Here is an 18,410-nt window from a genome sequence, read left to right as displayed (position 1 = left end):
CATATCATACAATTCAGTCGTTCAATCACATCAAGAAGAGATGCACAATCATCACCACAATTAATTTTAGAACATTTTCTTCTTTCTTGGATTCCTTGTTGGGATTGGTCTCTTCCGATAAAATGTCCAACTTATGTGAGACAAAGTCTCACCACCTTTGCCTCTAAGGAACATTCTGGTTGTACTTCTTACAAGACAGATCTGTTTGTTCTTTTGGCGGTTCACGATATTTCTTCACCAACTCTATAGTTCAGAGCATACATTTTGTTTGTTGGGCTTCCTTATTCAATGTCCAACTTTCACATGTGCATGAGGCAATTGAACATACCATGGCTTGGGTCAGACACACCTTAGTCCTCAAAATGCCTTCTTTTCAACACTTTAAAGAGGTCTTGTGCTGCTTTGCCTAATGTTTCGTTTGATCTCCTGACTACCATTTCCATGAGAATTGACTGTGGATCCAAACATGGTTAATTCCTTCACCTCGGTCTTTTCTCTATATTGATTGGACTCTCTGGTATGTGAATAGACATTATTCTATCACAAACAGCACTTTACTCCAAGATAGATCTTTCAATGTTCTTTTGGATGACAAATGCAATGCCATTCTTCTGGATTTGTCACGCCTGTCATTCCTAAGCCATATGATTTTCCTTCTTTTTAGAAAATATATTTGAGACTAACTTCTTACCTGATGGGCCCATCTTCTGGCACTATTTCTGACCATATGCTGCTTTTATTCATTAGGTTTCCAGTAACTGGCAGTGTTTGGATGCTATGCATTGGGTTTTTCACTGGCTAATTCCTCAGAAATGGACAGCCTGTCCTTTTTTTCAGTTTTTTATTCCCCTGGAAGCTCTGCTGTTCACTTTGGGTGACTGCTGGTGTTTGAAATGTCAGTGACAGAGCCTCCAGCATCTGAGAACATCCAAGCCCCTGCATACAGCAAACTGACACAAAGGTGATGGTTGATGTCTTAGGCCTGGTTAAGTTGAATCTTAATTTTGTTAGTGGCATGGGATTTGGCCAGTTGGGTTAAGAGCAATAAGAGCACTGTCCCCACCCTCAGAGTTCAGACTTGGATAACATTTCTCCACCACAGCCAGGACACCACAATAGAGATGGGATGCAAAAGATGCCGGGGAGACAAACACAATTTCCACTGCAAAGATGATCTCCAAACCTCTTGCTCAACCTCATGTTTTTGGTCTGTCCCTTTAGGAACTGACTTTCTTGATCGTCTTGCTTTCTCTCCATGAGTTGCTGGACCATGGTGACTCGATGGTCCTGTGTTAGGTAGAACTGTGATGTGGCCATGCCACCTCCTTATAGGCTCACCTGTCCTTGAAGATGGCAAGACCTTCCAAAATCTGCCTGTCTCCAAGCAAGCTCGCTCCCTCATTCCTGCAGCAACACTGTGGTCTATCTTCCTTCTAGATGGGAAAACAGCCAGAGCTAGGTGGATGACCTTGTTTGTGCCATGCTACCGTGGGTGAGATGAATACGTGAGCTGCAGTCCTGTTTTCACAGAACAATTCTATGGTTTCATCTCAAAATGGAACCATAGGCAGTACTCTTGGCAAGGTGACAGTCGGAGAGTTATATTTAGAAAAGAGACCTTTCTGATATCCTTCATTCCAAAAAGTGTATTTATTTTGTCGGGGCTAAAGCAAATTTGGTAGCTTTATAGAGAGAACACTGGACTTTAGGTTCGGGAGATAAACAAAATGAATACATGTTAAAGACCTACCCAAAGCCCGGCCTGCAGTAGCTGCTCAATAAACAATGGCGATCCCTATCACCATCATTGCTTCCACTCACGTCTGTTCACCAGCTTGAAGCCCTAAGTGTGCCGTTGGGTAGGTCAGTTAAACTTTTTGCACCTTGACTTGCTACTGAGAGGTTGGTGCTCTAATAAAATGGAAATAGCCCATTCTTCTCCATCATGGTTGGGTTTCTGGTGTGCGGCTAGCATGAATAAGGGCTGAGGATGTTGTTGGACGCAATCACATGTTCTTCAAGGGTAGCAGGTTGCTTTGCCAGTGCCTTGAGGAATGAATGGATGTTTTCCATACATATCAATTGAATACACTCTGTTGGAGGCATGATATTGAATAAGATCAAAATCTGCCCTTCATGGAACTCATAGCCTAGTTAGGCACACTGAGCAGTGGCTAAGGCAGGACAATGGACACTATGGTGCAGGTCAACCCAAGGTCCTCTGGGAGCCCCAGGGATGGGCGGCAAACTCCGAAATGATCTCTGCAGGAGAGCAAGCTCTCTTTGTATCTCTGAGTTTGAGTGGGGCCCAGGAAAGAGTCCTCAGAATATCACACCTGAGCTGAGTCTGAAGAATTAATTGGAGCTAACCAGGCACAAGGGGGCAGCTGGGGTAGGGTAGGGGTAGGGATGGGCGGGGGGAGGCAATGGGAAAGGCTGCTGAGAAGGGTATGTCTCAGTGTCAGTGTGTAACGGAAAGACCACAAAAGGGTAGCTCTTACACACGGGATTTTATTTTCTCACCTTTTAGGAGGGTAGAAGTGTGAATTCTGTGCACTTTCTTGGGGAAGGCTTCCTTTGTTGGCTCTGAGGAAGGTCCTGGTTTCACCTTCTCCACTTCAGTGATCTGTCTCCATTTGGTGCCTCTTTCTCCCCTACCTCCTCTGGTGCTTGTTTCTATCCCAAATTTGCTTTTTTTATATCTCAAAAGTAATTAGGTTTAGGACACTTCCGACATTGAGTTTGCTTCCTTAACATAACAAAACCCCATCCGCATATGGGATGATGCCCACAGGTACAAAAATCCAAACCAAACTCACTGACATCAAGTCCGTACTGATCTATAGCTACCCTACAGGAAAGGGTGGAACTGCTCCTGTGGGTTTCTGAGACTGTCACTCTTGACGGGGGTAGAAATCCTCATCTTTCTCCTGTGGAACAGCTGCTGGGTTTGAACTGCTGATACCTCGACACCACCAGGGCTCTATCCATAGGTATAGGGAATCACGATTCTCAGACATAATTTTGGAGAACAGGAGTGGACCATACTCAGCCAAGGATGTGGACTGGTGGTGGGCATAGGAGAGGGAGCTGGTGACGGACCATCTGGGGCCTTTGGCTGCCATGTCAAAGGTTTGGAATTTACCCAGAGGGCAGGCTCACGATCATCCCTGTGATCATTTTGTTTACTTGGTAGAAAATTGCCTGGACAGGGAGAGCCAGGAGCCTGTTGCTGTCAATCAGGAAGCTTAAGAGAAGGGGGCATGGAAATGGGCAGAGTGGGGAGATGTTTAGGAAGACAAATCAATAGGACTCAGTGACAGGTTGGATAGAGGGAGGAGAGAGGATATGGATGTGCGACTTCATCTCTGGCTTGGGGGAGTGGTTGGGGTCACTTAGAGTGATCTCAGAGGCAGAGAACAACCTGCAAAAGAAAGCCGCACGTGTGATGGAGGCCTCGTGGCTCCAGGTATGACCCAGGTGATCCTCCTTCCATGATGGGGTTTCATAAAAAATCTGAATTTGTGGCCACCGTATCACTGGGTCCGAATCTCTTCTTGTCCTTGGTGCAGAAGACTTGGAGAGCAGGTCCAAGCAGAACAGAACTGAGGCTCACATGTGCGCTGAGTGGATGAGCCCCTAGATGCTGTTTACTGGTATTTAGTCAACTAAGACGGGCAGCGGGAGAGCTTTTGTCTGTGCTTGTGTGGCACTGGCTTGGGGTTACTCAGAGCGATTTGACTGTCTCTTTGCTGCTTGCAGATGTGGCTGCCCGGTAATGCATTCCTTTGTCTTGTCCAAATATTATTTAAAATATTTTTGCATAGAGCCGCAGGCATCTTTCTGGAAGGTCCAAGGGCTTTGAACAGGTTCTGACTGAGAGGGAATTGATCTCTGCAGGGGAGGAAGCTATGGCTCTGGTACACACGGAGGATTTTAGAGTGGTTGAACATGAATGGGAAGATTAAAACATTTTTTATTTTGCAGACATGTTAGCATCTCCTGAGTTGGCTCAGCCGCTGCAGAAAGCCTGGGAGCCAGGAAAGAAGGCTTGATTTCAACCACTCCACATGGCGCAGTGCTAACCAGGCGAGCTTGGTTTCCCCCAACTCTTCAGGACACTCACTGTTTCTCACTTATAAGAGTCCTGGTGGCCTGAAGGCTAAATGCCCCGGTACTCATGAACCACCAGCCGCTCAACTTGGCAATCTGTTCCCATGAAGACCTCAGCCTTGGAAACGCTGTGGGGTAGCCCCACTCTGTCCTGTCGGCTTACTATGAGTCAGAAGGGACTGGGTCCAACCAATACTTAGAGATGCCAATAATCCGGCCAGTCTGATTCCATAAAGATTCCAGCTCACAGTGGTCCTCTGTGAACTCCCCACAGCGTTTCTAAGACTGTCCTCTCTAGGGCAGCAAAGCGCCAGATCTTGCTCTTGGTGAGTTTGAACTGCTGACCTTTCAGTAGGTAGCCAAGTGTGTCACCACAACACCACCAGGGCTCCTCCCATCGAGACTCTAGCCAAGACAAGGGGATGGATAGCTCTCTATCACGTGGAGAGGCCATGGATCAGGATCACATGGAGTCCATCAGATGGGGCTAACCCTCTCCTGACGGAATTACTTTCTTTATTTGCATGATTTTTGTCGGTCCGATTTTCCCCTCACTAATGGAATGCACGCTGACTCACTGAGTGTTTTCTTTTTTTAACCTTTTTGGTTAGGTATTTTGAGAAGCATTAGATGGGACACATATGTCCCGTTCGACTACGGTAGTAGAATAAGGTGGAATGACGTATGGGAAACATAGTCCACGTGAATATTACCTAGCACTGTGTTTTCCTAATAACAGGAGATATGCTTCCACACACTATCTCATTAGACAGAAGCCTCAAGAGACAACAGTTTTGCACGAGGATTCCTCCAGGACGCACCACCTCACACGACTCTCAACACAGATAAAGGTTGCCAGTGAACTTTCTTTCATTTTCTGAAGGTACACAAGTCCCCACCCCAATGTCAGCACCTACTGTGCTGGGGTAAAAGCCTCCCAGGAAGCCCGAGAGATGAGTGGTATTTATACGGACCACAGGTGATGAGAGAGTTTGTAAAGAACGAGCCGAGGTTGGCTGTCTGAACCCACCAGCTGCTCCCTGGCAGAAAGATGTGTCAGTCTGCGTCCATAAAGACGACACCCATGGAAAGCCTGTGGGTGTTTCTGCTCTGGCTCGGCTCCTATTTAGACTCATAACCTACCTCTCCAAGACATCCCTTCGCCCTCTGGGCTGGCTGCATGTGTCTGTCTACTGCCTTGTTTTGATGGGTCTCATATCCTTGTGACTGCCTACAAAAGGACAGATGCGCCAAAAATCTCTCCCTTCCGTATAACTCAATATGCCTTCAATCTACTCTCATGCCTGATGGCTGTAAGGTTCGTTGAGGACCTCTGCTGAGTCACAGGCTTCATCCAGCGTGGCAAATATGTGCTTTTCCCTTCTATTGTTCCTTGCCGTTACTAGCCGGCCTTCGTCTATAAAGAGGGCTTTCCATCATCAACTGCATATCACGTACTATTACCCCTATAAAGAAGGAAACACATTTAATTTCCTTAAAAGAAGATTTTTCAGCGTCAGGAGGATTCATGGGCCAGGTGTCATATAGGGGCACCCTTCCATGGGGCTGCTGCACGATCAGTGCTCTGCGGCCTCTGGCTTTCTGCCTGTGTGGGCATCTGAAGGGCTGGGAGAGCCCTGCCCCAAATAATTTAAAGCCCCAAGGTTCTGTGCAGCACGACTGGAGGAGGTGACCAGGTTTCCTTCTGGGGAAGCTTCTGGGTCTTTCCTGTAACATTGCACAAGGACTATTCTAGGCACAAGTCTGACCCACTGCAGTCTGGCGTGTTAAAATTTCATGTTCCAGGTGTTTTCAGAATAATCGCTGTGCCCGGGGACACTGTGCTTGCCTTAGTAAAGGGGGCTCGTCCTGCTGGCCCCTCCCCAAGCCCAGGCCTCGCAGGGGGCGTGTGGAAAGGGAAGAGATCCCCAGCGACTCCGTGTCCCATTTGGTGAATGTGTTGTGCTACAGTGAATACCCCTGGGCTCGGAATTCATTGGAGCTTGGCCGTCAGACGGACCAGGAGGACGTCTACAATGTTTTGTCCTCCTCTTGTCTCTTGGAGCAACGATGGCTGTAATTGTTGATTCAAAGGGATACAGGCATTGCCCGTCTACCTTATTTTATTTGTCCCAGGGGAAGAAAATGCAGCCAACACCACAAAGTGGCCTCCTCTCCTCCCGGGTGTGTGTGTGCCTACACACTCACCTCCTTCTTTTTGCCTCTGGAATTCATTCCTTTCCTAACACAGACGTGTGTGTGCCTTCTGCATCTCTGGCAGACTCTGCTAGGCAAGGCTCTGTGTACAGATGGGATGAGCCTGGTCTTGGGGATGAACCTCCTTTTCTAAGCACCTCCCACCTCCCACCCCCCGCCAAGAGAGAGTGACTGTAGGCAAGTCAAAAAACAAACTGAATGCATGGTCGTCAAATTGATGATGACGTACAGCTAGCAACTCTGTATTATATCAGAGACTGTCACGGTCTATGGGCGCAGACTGCTTCATCTTTCTCCCACAGAACAGCCAGTGAATTTGAACGACCCCCCATGAAGCTAGCAGCCCAAATGACTAAGTCATGGTGCCACCAAGACTCCACAAGCAAGTCAGAGCTGTTTGCAAAGAATTGGTTTATCAGGAAAAGGGTGAAGTGGAAATGAAGTCCCTGTTACATCCACTATTTGTTCACAAACTGTCCTGCACTGTGTGGGCACAGAATTACTCCCTGTACCTTGACTCGGCTCCCCACAAAGGCTTGTGGTAGTTACGTAATTTGGTGTCAATTTGGGACTTGAGAGGATTAAGAGTGAAGGGGTGGAGTCTAGTCTGTCAATCATTGTATAACCAATAAGGCCTCTGTGTGGGCATGGCCTTCCTCTGAGGAGTCTGGGAATTCCTGTATTTCCTCCTCAGAGACAGGAGAAACTCTCTCTCTCAGCTTACTCCCTGTGAGACATCCCTGAGGAGAAGCCACATGGGCCTACCATGATGCAGCCAGAACCCTGGACCTGGAGAAGCCACGTGGAGAACCCTGCCAGCATGAGATGCTTACAATGCCACTGGTTTCACAAGACTTCCCACCCAATGGCCTGTGATGGTTCTGCATTCAGCATCATTGCATGTGTTTCCCGAGTCTGAAGAGCACTTTATAGATTGGTTATCAGACATAGGGGCTAATATCAGACTTACGGACTTGATCTGGACTGGGCTGGGATGTTTTCTCAATATTCAACTGCTCTTGTATATAACCTCCTTTTTATACATATATGAGTCTCCTTGGATTTGTTTCTCTAGTCTACCTGGACTAACACAGGCAGTCTCTGAAATCTACTCTGGATCCATAATTCTATCTCTGTGAGATGGTCTAACCATGAGAACCTAGTGGAAGTAAATGGGGAAGCTTTGTGTGTCATAGGTGGGAGGTGAGCAGGGTCATTCACAAGTGGGAAGAACTCCGGAGAAGACTGTTTGCCCAGAACCTCACCTCTTACTATGCCAAGAAGGATAGTTACTGCCTTCTTATCTTGGGGAATAAGGGTACCAGAAAGACAGAGCTGGATGGGAGCTGGAGTTAGGGGTGGCCATCGGAGCGTGAGCCTTTAGGGTATACTCCCAGGGAAGGGTATGGTTGGCTAGTCCAGAGAGACCAGTGTCCTCTGCCTTCCTGGGGTGGAGCTCCCACTTCTAAGACACAGTCTTCCAGGGATTCCTACAAGCATGCCTTCATGATATTGCAGGATTGGTTCTAGACTATTGCAATCAAGCTAGTAATAAGGTCAGTCACCTTATTACTAGCATGTTGGGGTTTTCCTGTGCACTTAAAAGCTATGTGCTTTTCTGAATCTGAAACCCAGGATTGGTAAATCTAGAGCAGTGGTTCTCAACCTTTCTAATGCCATGAGTCTTTAACACAGTTCCTCACGTTGTGGTGACCCCTCCAAACCATAAAATTATTTTTGCTGCTACTTCATAAGTTTAATTTTGCTACTGTTATGAATCAGGCAACCACTGTGAAAGGGTCGTTCGACCCTCAAAGGGGTTGCAACCCACAGGTGGAGAACCACTGACCTACAGGGACAATCACTGGCTAATGCTTCTTTGCGGGTGTGGCAGGGGGAGTTTGGGGTAAATGGGGCACTAATAACACTGGGTACAAGAATGAAGAACATGTTCAAACATTGATTGTGGTAATGACTGTACAACTCCGCTTGATGTGATTGAACTATTCCATTACACGATATATGAATTATATGCCAATAAAACGGCTGATCAAAAGACAGTTACGTTGACAGTGTATGCTGTCATTTCTTAAGCGTGCAATAGCTCTTTGGAAAGGTTTGAAGTATTGTAGGGAATTATCAAACTGTGCCTCGGAGGCATGAAGTGAGAATGTGCTGTGGACAACAAAGCAGCCGCAGTTCTGACAGACTTGCTACAAACCTTCAATTTGCAAAACACAAACAAAAACACTCCCTCCCCTAGCATCTGGGAGGGCAAGCAAATGAGGCAGGAGGACATGATGTGTACCTGCATGCACTTTGTCATTGCTTTTTCTCTCTCAAAATGGAGCCTTGTCGGTGGTTTCGTGTTTCTTTTTGAATCTTGAATGTTATAAAAAATGAAACCACTACTGAGAAAGTTTAAATCCCCATCCTCTCCTTCCAGAGAGAACCACTGGCAACAGTCCCTGAGCTTTAAAAAAGAAATCTGCGCATCTATGTATACATAAAAAAGATGGAAAAAAACCATTTTATTGGGGGGCTCGTACAGCTCTTCTCACAATCCATCCATCCAGTGTGTCAAGCACATTTGTACATAGGTTGCCATCATCATTCTCAAAACATTTTCTTTGTACTTGAGCCCTTGGTATCAGCTCATTTGAATACTTTAAATTTTATGAACTAAATGGAACCTTTTGGATGAGATACCACACACAGGTTTTCCTCCTTTCCCATGAAACCCTGGGCTCATCAGCATCTTTCTTCTGGAATTCCAGGCCACACTTCTTGCTTCTCTAAGGACTGGGCCTTAAACACCCTGGTGGGACTCAGGAGGCCGTCATGCTGACTTCTCCTTCCCAACACACTTCCAGGGCAGGAGGGCTGGGTCTGTCTATGTGTATCTATATCGAAGAATGTTTCCCCTCTGCAACGCCAGCCATCGTGGCCTTCTGAGTGAGTGAGCAGCATGGGAGCCTTTGAGGGACCGCAGAGGCAAGAGACCCTGATTTGGGTTTTTGGGGTTCTCCTCTGTTCATTCCCTCGTTCTCTTCCAAGGAAGGTTAAGTGGAGAAGAGCTAAATCAGCGGTTCTCAACCTGTGAGTCGCTACTCCTTTGGGGGTCCGACGACCTTTTCACAGTGGTTGCCTAAGAGCATTGGAAAACACATGTTTCTGATGGTCTTAGGAACCAAGACACTGGTCCTCTATCAGTCTTCAGGCCGGTCTGCCCACATGCAGATACGCCCACAGACAAGTGACCCATGCCACACCATGCTTCCAGACAAAATTCCATTTATTTGTCATTGGAAATAAATATTTCACAATATGGAATTACATATTGTCTTTGTGATGAATTACCATGCATTCGTGATGTTCAATTTGTAACAAAGAAAATACATACTGCCGATCAGATATTTACATGACGATTCATCACAGCAGCAAAATGACAGTGATGAAGGAGCAACGAAAGTAATTTTATGGTTGGGGGTCAACACCACATGAGGAACTGTATGAAAGGGTCATGGCATGAGGAAGGTTGAGAACCACTGCTCTCAATTATTCTTCCTGGTTTGATTGAAATGTAACTGGGAGGCAGTCAAGGAGTTTCCCGGTGTTGACAATCCCAGGTAGATGGTATTATGACGACCCCACAGAACAGACCCCCCGGGTGAGGGGGCTGAGTGGGCTTCCCAGTAGAAGCTGTCGAACCCAGCACCTTCAAGACCTCCCCAAAGAGGAGCCAACCCCTTTCCTGCAGCTTCTTGGGTCTTCCAAGTCCATTTCCCCAAGTCCCTAGTTAGACCTAGCTCCAGACTGCAGCTCCCAGCAGCCACACCCCCTCCAGCCCGGAAAGGGTTAACCCCTCCATCCCGCTCCCCCAGGAGCCCCAGTTCCCCTACCCTCCCCCAGTTAATCCCAGATTCTTGGCTCAGATCTGGCGCCTGTCATTTGCATTTCCCTTCTTTGTGTGGGGCTGCTCGGCCTCCCTCTCCCGTCCCCCCACACTCACATTAGCATCCCGCCCGTGCCCCCCCTCCCGCTCAGGGCCCCCCGCTGGGTGCCCGCCTGCACAACCTGCAGGCACCATCAAATTTTCAGCACTTTTCTCATTTCTCATGACAGTCAGCGCCCGCACTCAGCACCCTCCCGAGCCGTGAGCCGTCCTGCCGGCGAATGGGCAAGCCGAGGGGCTATGGCCACCTCCCGGACCTGCCGGAGCAGGCACTGGCTGCCCCATAATTAATCACAGTATGAATCCCGGCCCAGCCTGTCTTCCTGACTAATTATGTCAACACGCTCCGGTGCCTGGACCTAACAGGCTTGAGAACTGGAGGATGTCCCCACAGCCAGCCCTGCCGTGTGTGTGTGTGTGTGTGTGTGTGTGTGTGTGTGTGTGTGTGTGTGTGTATGTGTGTGTGTCCTGTGTCAGGCCCACGCTCTGCAGAAAGCCATAGGTGGTAGAGATGCAGGATGGTAGAGCTCACAGTAAACAACAAATCTTTTCAAAAGAGGAAACGTGGCCGGCTGCGCCAGGAAGTTATCTTTAGGTACCAAAGTGGGCGGTTGTCATAGCGATGTGTGCATTATTAAGGGAGCGTCCTCGCAGCTAATCTTTTAATGAGGTTGACTCATTTTCAGGCTGAGGCGAAGTTGGCTTTAGCTCTTGTATTTGCTGTGGGTCTGGGATTCAGCCAGGTTCCAGCCGCTGGTCCCAAGCTCATCCATTCACAGTATCCATCTTTTGTTTGGTTACCCTAATCCCTTTCCCCTGGGACCCTGCTGGCTCAGTGGTCAAGACCTTGGCTTTGAACAAATCAGACCCACCCAGTGGATCTTTGAAAGATGTTATCTGGTGCTGTGTTTCCATATCCTTTCCCTGGTCTTCTAGGGGAACAGGAGCAGGAGGACCCCAGCAAGGCTCTGGGTGCCTTTGCTCAGTGAATGCTCCATAGCCTGGTGCCTACTATCGTTTGTCAAAATACTGCTTTATAGCAGGAGAAGCAGTCGTCCCAGGCAACTGGGGCCCATGTGCATTAAAATTGCAGATTGGCCTTCGAAACAATGAGACCCTTTGCTGTGCTCCTGCACCTGTTTCTCCTGCCTACACACTCCCAGGAAATCAATCTTAAGGACCAAGCAGGACCCTTTGCCTCATGTCCCCCCCCCCCCACTTCATGGAGGCTGTTTGTGCCCATTTTGTGAACTCCAAGATCATTAAAAATCTACCCATGAGCTCAAAAGTTTGGGTGCTTAGTGATTTTTTCTCTCTCTCTCTCTCACTCTGTGATCAGATGCCCAGTGAATTTTAAATCACGTTGGGGGCTGTTTGCGATGGCTTTCTTTGTTTGTCTCTACTTGGGTCCTTTATTGTACAGTAAAGCTGTTTGCCTCGATTTTAAATTTCACAGTGCTTATGATCCGCATCTCCCTCCACCCCCTCCCCTAAACTTTAAAATTTAGCCAGGTCAGGGAGCAAACCAAATAACCCTCCAGTCACGTGACACCATCCAGGCAAATGGCAGTCAAGGGACTGAGATGTGAGTTGGGGAACGGAGATGACCATTATGCAGAGAAACTTGTGAGCGTCAGACTTAACGACTTGGTTTTCAGCATCCTGCGAGTTTTGGCTTTCTGTCTTGACAGTGTAGGAGTGGACAAAAAACACTGTTCCACCAAATCAATTCTGATGCCTCGTTGACCCTATAGGACAGCGTAGAAGTGCCCCTATGAGTTTCTGACCTGGAGCAGCTGGTGGTTTCGAACTGCTGAACCTGTGGTTAGTAGCCGCATGAATCACCACGATGACGCCAGGGTTCCTTAGAGTACAAAAGTGGCCCCAGATTCATATATAATTTATGGAGGCATATTGATTAACTCTTAAACAGGAAAAATAAACAACAACCAAAAAAAATCAGCAGCGTAAGGCAGACCCTAGACATGAGGTCATAATGCTTCCAGAACACAAGGGGGCCGGAATAGCACCTGGGGGACAAAGGGAATGGTCCCCAAAGCACGATTGACAGGAGATCAGTACATTACAGTTGCTCTGGGCACTGCAGAAATGGGACTAGGTCTATGACTGGGAGGCATGCTTTATGCTAGACAGAAAGGCTTACAATATCGATTCAGGACCCTCTGATCAAGGCCCTCATGATGTGGCTCGGGACTATTTGACACTAGCATCCTGATTTTTATCACGGACCCACTCAGGCAAGTCCCTGAGGGGGACACTCGTTCCTGTCCAACCCCCTCCGGGAGTGGTAGTAATCCACTTTTTAATCCACTCTGAGAACTTCTTCACTGTTTCCAAATCAATTTGAACTAATTGTGACCCTAGGACAGTGTAGCACTATCCCCTTTGGGTTTTGTGTTAGCCCAGGCAGACTAGAAAAACAAATTCAGGGAGACTCATATGTGTATAAGAAAGAGCTTTATATACAAGAGCAATTTAATATTGCGAAAATGTCCCAGCCCAGCAATTGAATATTGAGAAAATGTCCCAGCAGATCAAGTCCATACATCTGATATTAGCCCATATGTCCAATGTCATTTCTATAAATTCCTCTTTAGACTCATGTAACACGTGCAATGACGTGGAATGCAGGAAGATAACAGGCCAAAGGGTGCAAAGTCTTGTGGATACAGCGGTGATAGAAGCATTTCAGTACTGGCAGAAGTCTCCATGTGTCTCCCTCAGGTCCAGGGCTCTGGCATAGCTTCATGTGTCATGTCTCACAGGGGGTGAGCATGTGTCCCACCTCCAGTGAGTTATTTATCTTGTTAGCGCCTCCAAATGAAGCCATCAAACTGCGACCTGATAGACAGGCTAAACTCCACTCTTTCACTCTTAAGTCTCAAATTGACAACAGATTATGTAACCACCACAGGCTGTCAACACTATAAATCTTTACGGGACTAGACAGCCTCATCTTTCCCCCTTGGAGCAGCTGGTGGGTAGTGTAGTGGGTTATACATCGGGCTACTAACCATAGACCAGCGTTTCAAAACCACCATCTTCTCCTTGGAAGAAGACAAGATGAGGTTCTCTACTCCCATAAGGAGCCATGGTTTTGGAGCGCTCAGGGGCAGTTCTACTCAGTCCTACAGGGTTTCAATGAGTCAGAATTGACTCAATGGCAGTGAGTTTTGTTTTATTTTCTTCCTCAGCACAAGGCCTTTCTTACGCTTACCAAATGGCCGGGAAGAATCCCATGGAGGCTGAATCCGGGTGGAACCTCAGCATGGATTAGAAATTTCACTGTGACCCTTCTGCAAATTTAGTGCTCAGACTTTTCATTTTAAATCATTTTATTGGGGGCTCATACAACGCTTATCACAATCCATTCATCCATCCATCCATCCATCCATCCATCCATCCATCCATCCATCCATCCATCCATTGTGTCAGCACATTTGTTGCCATCATCATTCTCAAGACATTTGCTTTCTACCTGAGCCCTTGGTATCAGCTCCTGTTTTTCCCCTCTCTCCCTGGCCCTCCCATGCACCCTTGATAATTTATAAATTATTATTATTTTGTCATATCTTACACTGTCCAACATCTCCCTTCACCCGCTTTTCTATTGTCCGTCCCCCAGGGAGGCGGTTATATGTAGATCCCTGTAAATGGTGTCACCTTTCTACCTCCCCGCTTCCCTCCATCCTCCTGGTATCGCCACTCTCACTGCTGGTCCTGAAGAGGTCATCTGCCCTGGATTTCAGTGATCAGGCTTTTCAACTCTATTGTAACAGGGTGCGGTCTCTTAGGCTTTGCCCTCTATCTCTGTTAAGTGGAAACTATTTGAGGTTTCTCTTCTCAGACAGGTTTCTGCTGTACATAGACAGCGTTTGCCAATTGTTCTTTCTGGGAATAGTGTCCATGGGGAGTAGAGATCCTCTTCTGTCTGGGTGGTCCGCAGGGACCCCTCTCCATTGCTGCCTGTCTCCAGGCCACCAGTTGCTGTTGTGCAGTTGACCTGCCAGTGGGCATTTTAGGGAAGACTTCCCAGAGTGCTGTCCACAGACATGAGCGTCTTCTGGGCCTGGGCCTGGGGTCCCCTGACCCATAGAGCTGCCATTATCAATCCGTTCCTCATACATATAGGAGTTTGGTTCCTTCCTGCTTCTTTTCATAGCGTTTTCCTGTTTAAAATCGTAACTACCCTATGGTAGAATAATCAACCATCTAAGAGCAAAGGGGCAGCCTGGACCCAAGGGGCATGTGCAGAGGAGGGTGAGGACAGAAGGAGAAAAGATAACAGGAAACAGAGAGGAAGCGGGATCAGGGCTGGTCCATGGAGGGCTTTTCAACGGATGGACTGAGCTGCTCTGTACACCTTCACGTAATTCACAGTCAAAAAGAAAAGGAGATATTACATAATATCTGGTGTGACAAAAGGAGCTCAGACAATGGAAAGGACAAATAGTGCCCAGTCCTTCCCATGACTGCCCCATGAGTCCCCTCCTCAGGCAGGACTGCATTTTCCAGTCTCTGCTTATCTTCCCAAAGATGTTCTTTGCATATATCTGTATCTCAGTCTCTTTAAAATCTGCACGGGAAGCACCCTAAGTACACTGTCTGCCACTGGCTTTCTTTACTACGCAGCCATAGCTCGGCTAGGGCTTTCCATCATCATGCTGAGATCTTCCTCACTGGAAAAAAAAATGGCTGCCCAGGACGTTTTCTAAGTGATGTGCCGTGTTTCCAGGGTATTAGATGAAGCTGGTGTCGACTTCTAATCGGTCACCCTTCGTTCCTTGGGTTTTACGAATCAAGTCTCATCAATCAGTAACAGCCCATGCCAAAAAGGAGGCGGTGGATTTGTTTTCTTCTTATTATTTTAAGCACTGGTGGTGCTATGGGTTAAGAATTGGGCTGCTAACTGCAAAGTTGAGGGAGGTGTTCAAACTCACTAGCTGCTCCTGGGGGTGTGGGGGAGGGCGGAGACGCTGAGGCTATCCGCTCCTGTGAGATATCCAGCCTTGGACATCCAATAAAGAGTCACCGTCACGAGTCAGTCTTGATTCGATCGATGGCAGTTTGGTTTGGGGTTTCACTTTCATCTAAAGGGAAGCTTATGTTGGCTGGGGTTCCTCTAGAGGCAGACTCTGAGATGGGGGTTCCACTGTGGTCATTACTGGGGAGGTGATTCCAGGAACCCCCTGCAGGAAAGTGGGGACGTGAGGCAGGAGAGAAGGCAGCCCAACAAGCAAGTGACCACCATGAACAACTGGAGCTTCATTTCCTTGGGGAACTCTAGGAGAAAGTATAGAGCACACCAGAGGGGTAAAGGAGCAGGGGGATTTATGCTTCATTTCCTATCAACCTATTACTGGTAGAAGGCTACTTGGGGAGGGGGGGTGTTATTCAATTCCCCTGCATGTCAAGGTCAAGAAACAAGAGGTGTTTCCATTGTTGAATGGCAAAGTTATTTGCTTGGCAAACTTCCACCCAATTCACAATAATAAAAAAAGAGTTTTTAAATCAGGAAAAATAAAATAAATTCCCTGACACATCTAGCCTGCCTCAAGAGAAGACACAGGGGACTCCAGTAACCCCCCCCCCACCCTTCCAGAAAGTCCTTGTGCATCTTTTTGAACAGGTACCAGAAACTGGCAGTTGGGAAGGTATGCACTCAAATGGGTGTAGTGGCCACCCCACAACTTGAGGGGGTCCTTCCAGATGGATCTCGCATATTCAAGAAGCATGATGCACATGACTGTGGTGCTAGAAAAAACAGACGCATTTCCTGGTTCTTCCCCTTCTGGTCAGTGACATTGGGTGAGTGGAATCATTCTATCTTTCAGAGCTTTATTTAACGCATTTGGAAAAGGACGTTCACGATAAATCTCTCAGGATGGCTGTAAAGAATAGTGACCATTTCTCATTTTGGAAAAAGGGGTGCAAGCCACATGTGCAGGGGTTGATTGTGCCTGTGTGTATGGACAGCAGTGAGCATCCTCAGAAATTGCCTGCGACCAAGCACCACGTTTGGAGTCCCCAGTTCTCCGCAGCCCTGAGGGTCCTTCTCTGAAAATGCCTCAAGTTCAACAGGCCAATCCACAGGGCACCATGATGCCAACCAGGATGATGCACAGGGGCATCCTCTCCACTAAGGGGGCAGCAGACCCTCCAACCCTGCGAAAGCAGTACCAGCTTTTCCAGCTTCCAAAATCAACCTCAACTTTAGGGTCAGGAAGCTCCGTAGGGCTGGTGTGCTTCACTGGTGTCAAATGCTTTTCGCTGCAGAATCCTTTCTTTAAAGCAAATGGTACCCAGGAGCTCTGTAGCGCCCAGTGTAGCCTTCCTCTAGGGGAATGTGATGGGTCCAGACCCCTCCTCTCAGGTTTCCTCTCCCATTGGCTCATGCCCAGCCCCAGGCTCCTCCAAATCTCCAGAAAGAGCAGTTTGGGAAAGCACAACTGGCCTGGTGCCTCACTCCTTTGCTTTCACCACATTTAAAAAGGGTTCGTCCCAATAGAATGGGTTAGAAACACAAAACAAGTCAAGAACAACCCACTGAAGTGGGATAGTCCTACTTGCTATTGGTCATCCCCAGACTGACAGATCTTGGCGCCTCTCACTTCATGCAACAAAGGAAGACCGGGGGCCAGTCATCATTCCAGTCTGGGAACTCTAAATAGATCCAAGGAACCCTGGCCGCAGTACTGTGGGAGCTGGGAAAATCCAGGCACAGCCGCATGAACTCCATCTTGGAAGCGGTGAAGCTACGGAGACCGCAATCCCTATGTTCCGATTCTGTGCTTGAGAAATGAGTTCTTCTGTTTTCTGTCTACAGACATACTTGGCGCTGCCTCTGAGTTCCCAATACTGGCCCCCTGTCCTCCAGTTGTCAACTCATTTTCTGTCCGGCTCAGCATGCTTCCTCATGTATTGCCCTGGCCCTCAGGCACAGAGACCAACAGATAATTCTGCTTCCCAGCTGGCCCCAAGGGACTGCCACGCTGGGTCCACCTTCCCACCTGACACGTTTCTGCTTGGGGGAGCGTGGGGTGAGCATCTAGGGGGAGGAGGTGACTTACCCTGGGAGAGGCAATGGTGATCTTCAAGCTCTGGTATGGAGCTGTTTGGACAGTGGGAGCCTATGTCGTTTTTCGTCCACTGTTTCCTAGCGTTTTCTGTTCCGCCTTTCCTCGCCCTCGATTAGCCTCCCCGAGAAGGCCCTGGCACCACTCTACTTATTAGCCAAAAGGCATCCGGGAAGGGCCAATTCTTGGCTCTGGATGGGCATATCTGCTCTCCCAGGGAGGAACAAATGGGCGTGGAACTAGATGTTCTGAGAGGCGGTGTCACGAACAACACTGATCTTTATGTTGTCACCATGCTGCTTCCTGACAGGCGGCCCCTGGCCCTCAGTTTCCCCATTTGTAAAATTAGAAGGACAATGATGTGTGTCCCTTTGGGCTGCTGTGAAAACGAAATAAAATGTGAGAAAGGGCTTGGGAAAGAAGAGCTCTGCTAAAGTGGGCGGGAGGATTTTGTACCTTGTTGATGTGAAGGTTCAGTTTCTCCAAGGCTGAATGCCAACCTCAGAAGGTGCTTGGCATGGAACGCCGACTGGCCCTGCTTCTTCAAGGCACCTAGCTCCCCTATCTGGAGAGAGCTGTGCCCTTTATATGTGCACAGCCAATGGGGATGGGAGTCATTGGAGGAAAGCCCAGGCCTTTTGTTTTTCAGTGGGACAATTTGGAAGGATGCCTTGCTCAGGAGCTTAGAGGGTCTTCAGCACAACTGAACCCCAGTTACCCAGCAGTAATGTGCTCATGATCCACTTTTAACCGGCTTTTATCTCTCCCCTTCTATTTTACCCCACTCTCTAATTTTCGTTTCCTGTGGTATTCTCCTAAAGAGACAGCATGCACCTAAGTCCTTATTTCAGGATCTGATTTGAGATGAACTAGAGCCAAGGCATATTTCCATTTGGGCCATGGAAAGAGGTATGAGAGGATGCTGAGAGAACAGAGTTCAAGAAAGAAACATCAAACCAGTTGTTGTGAAGTTGATTTAAGTTGTTTGTTTGTTATTGTTAGGTACCCTTGAGTCGGTTCACATTCAA

The sequence above is a fragment of the Tenrec ecaudatus genome, chromosome 8 (genome assembly GCF_050624435.1).
Source record: "Tenrec ecaudatus isolate mTenEca1 chromosome 8, mTenEca1.hap1, whole genome shotgun sequence".
NCBI lineage: Eukaryota > Metazoa > Chordata > Mammalia > Afrosoricida > Tenrecidae > Tenrec > Tenrec ecaudatus.
This window is presented reverse-complemented; position numbering follows the sequence as displayed.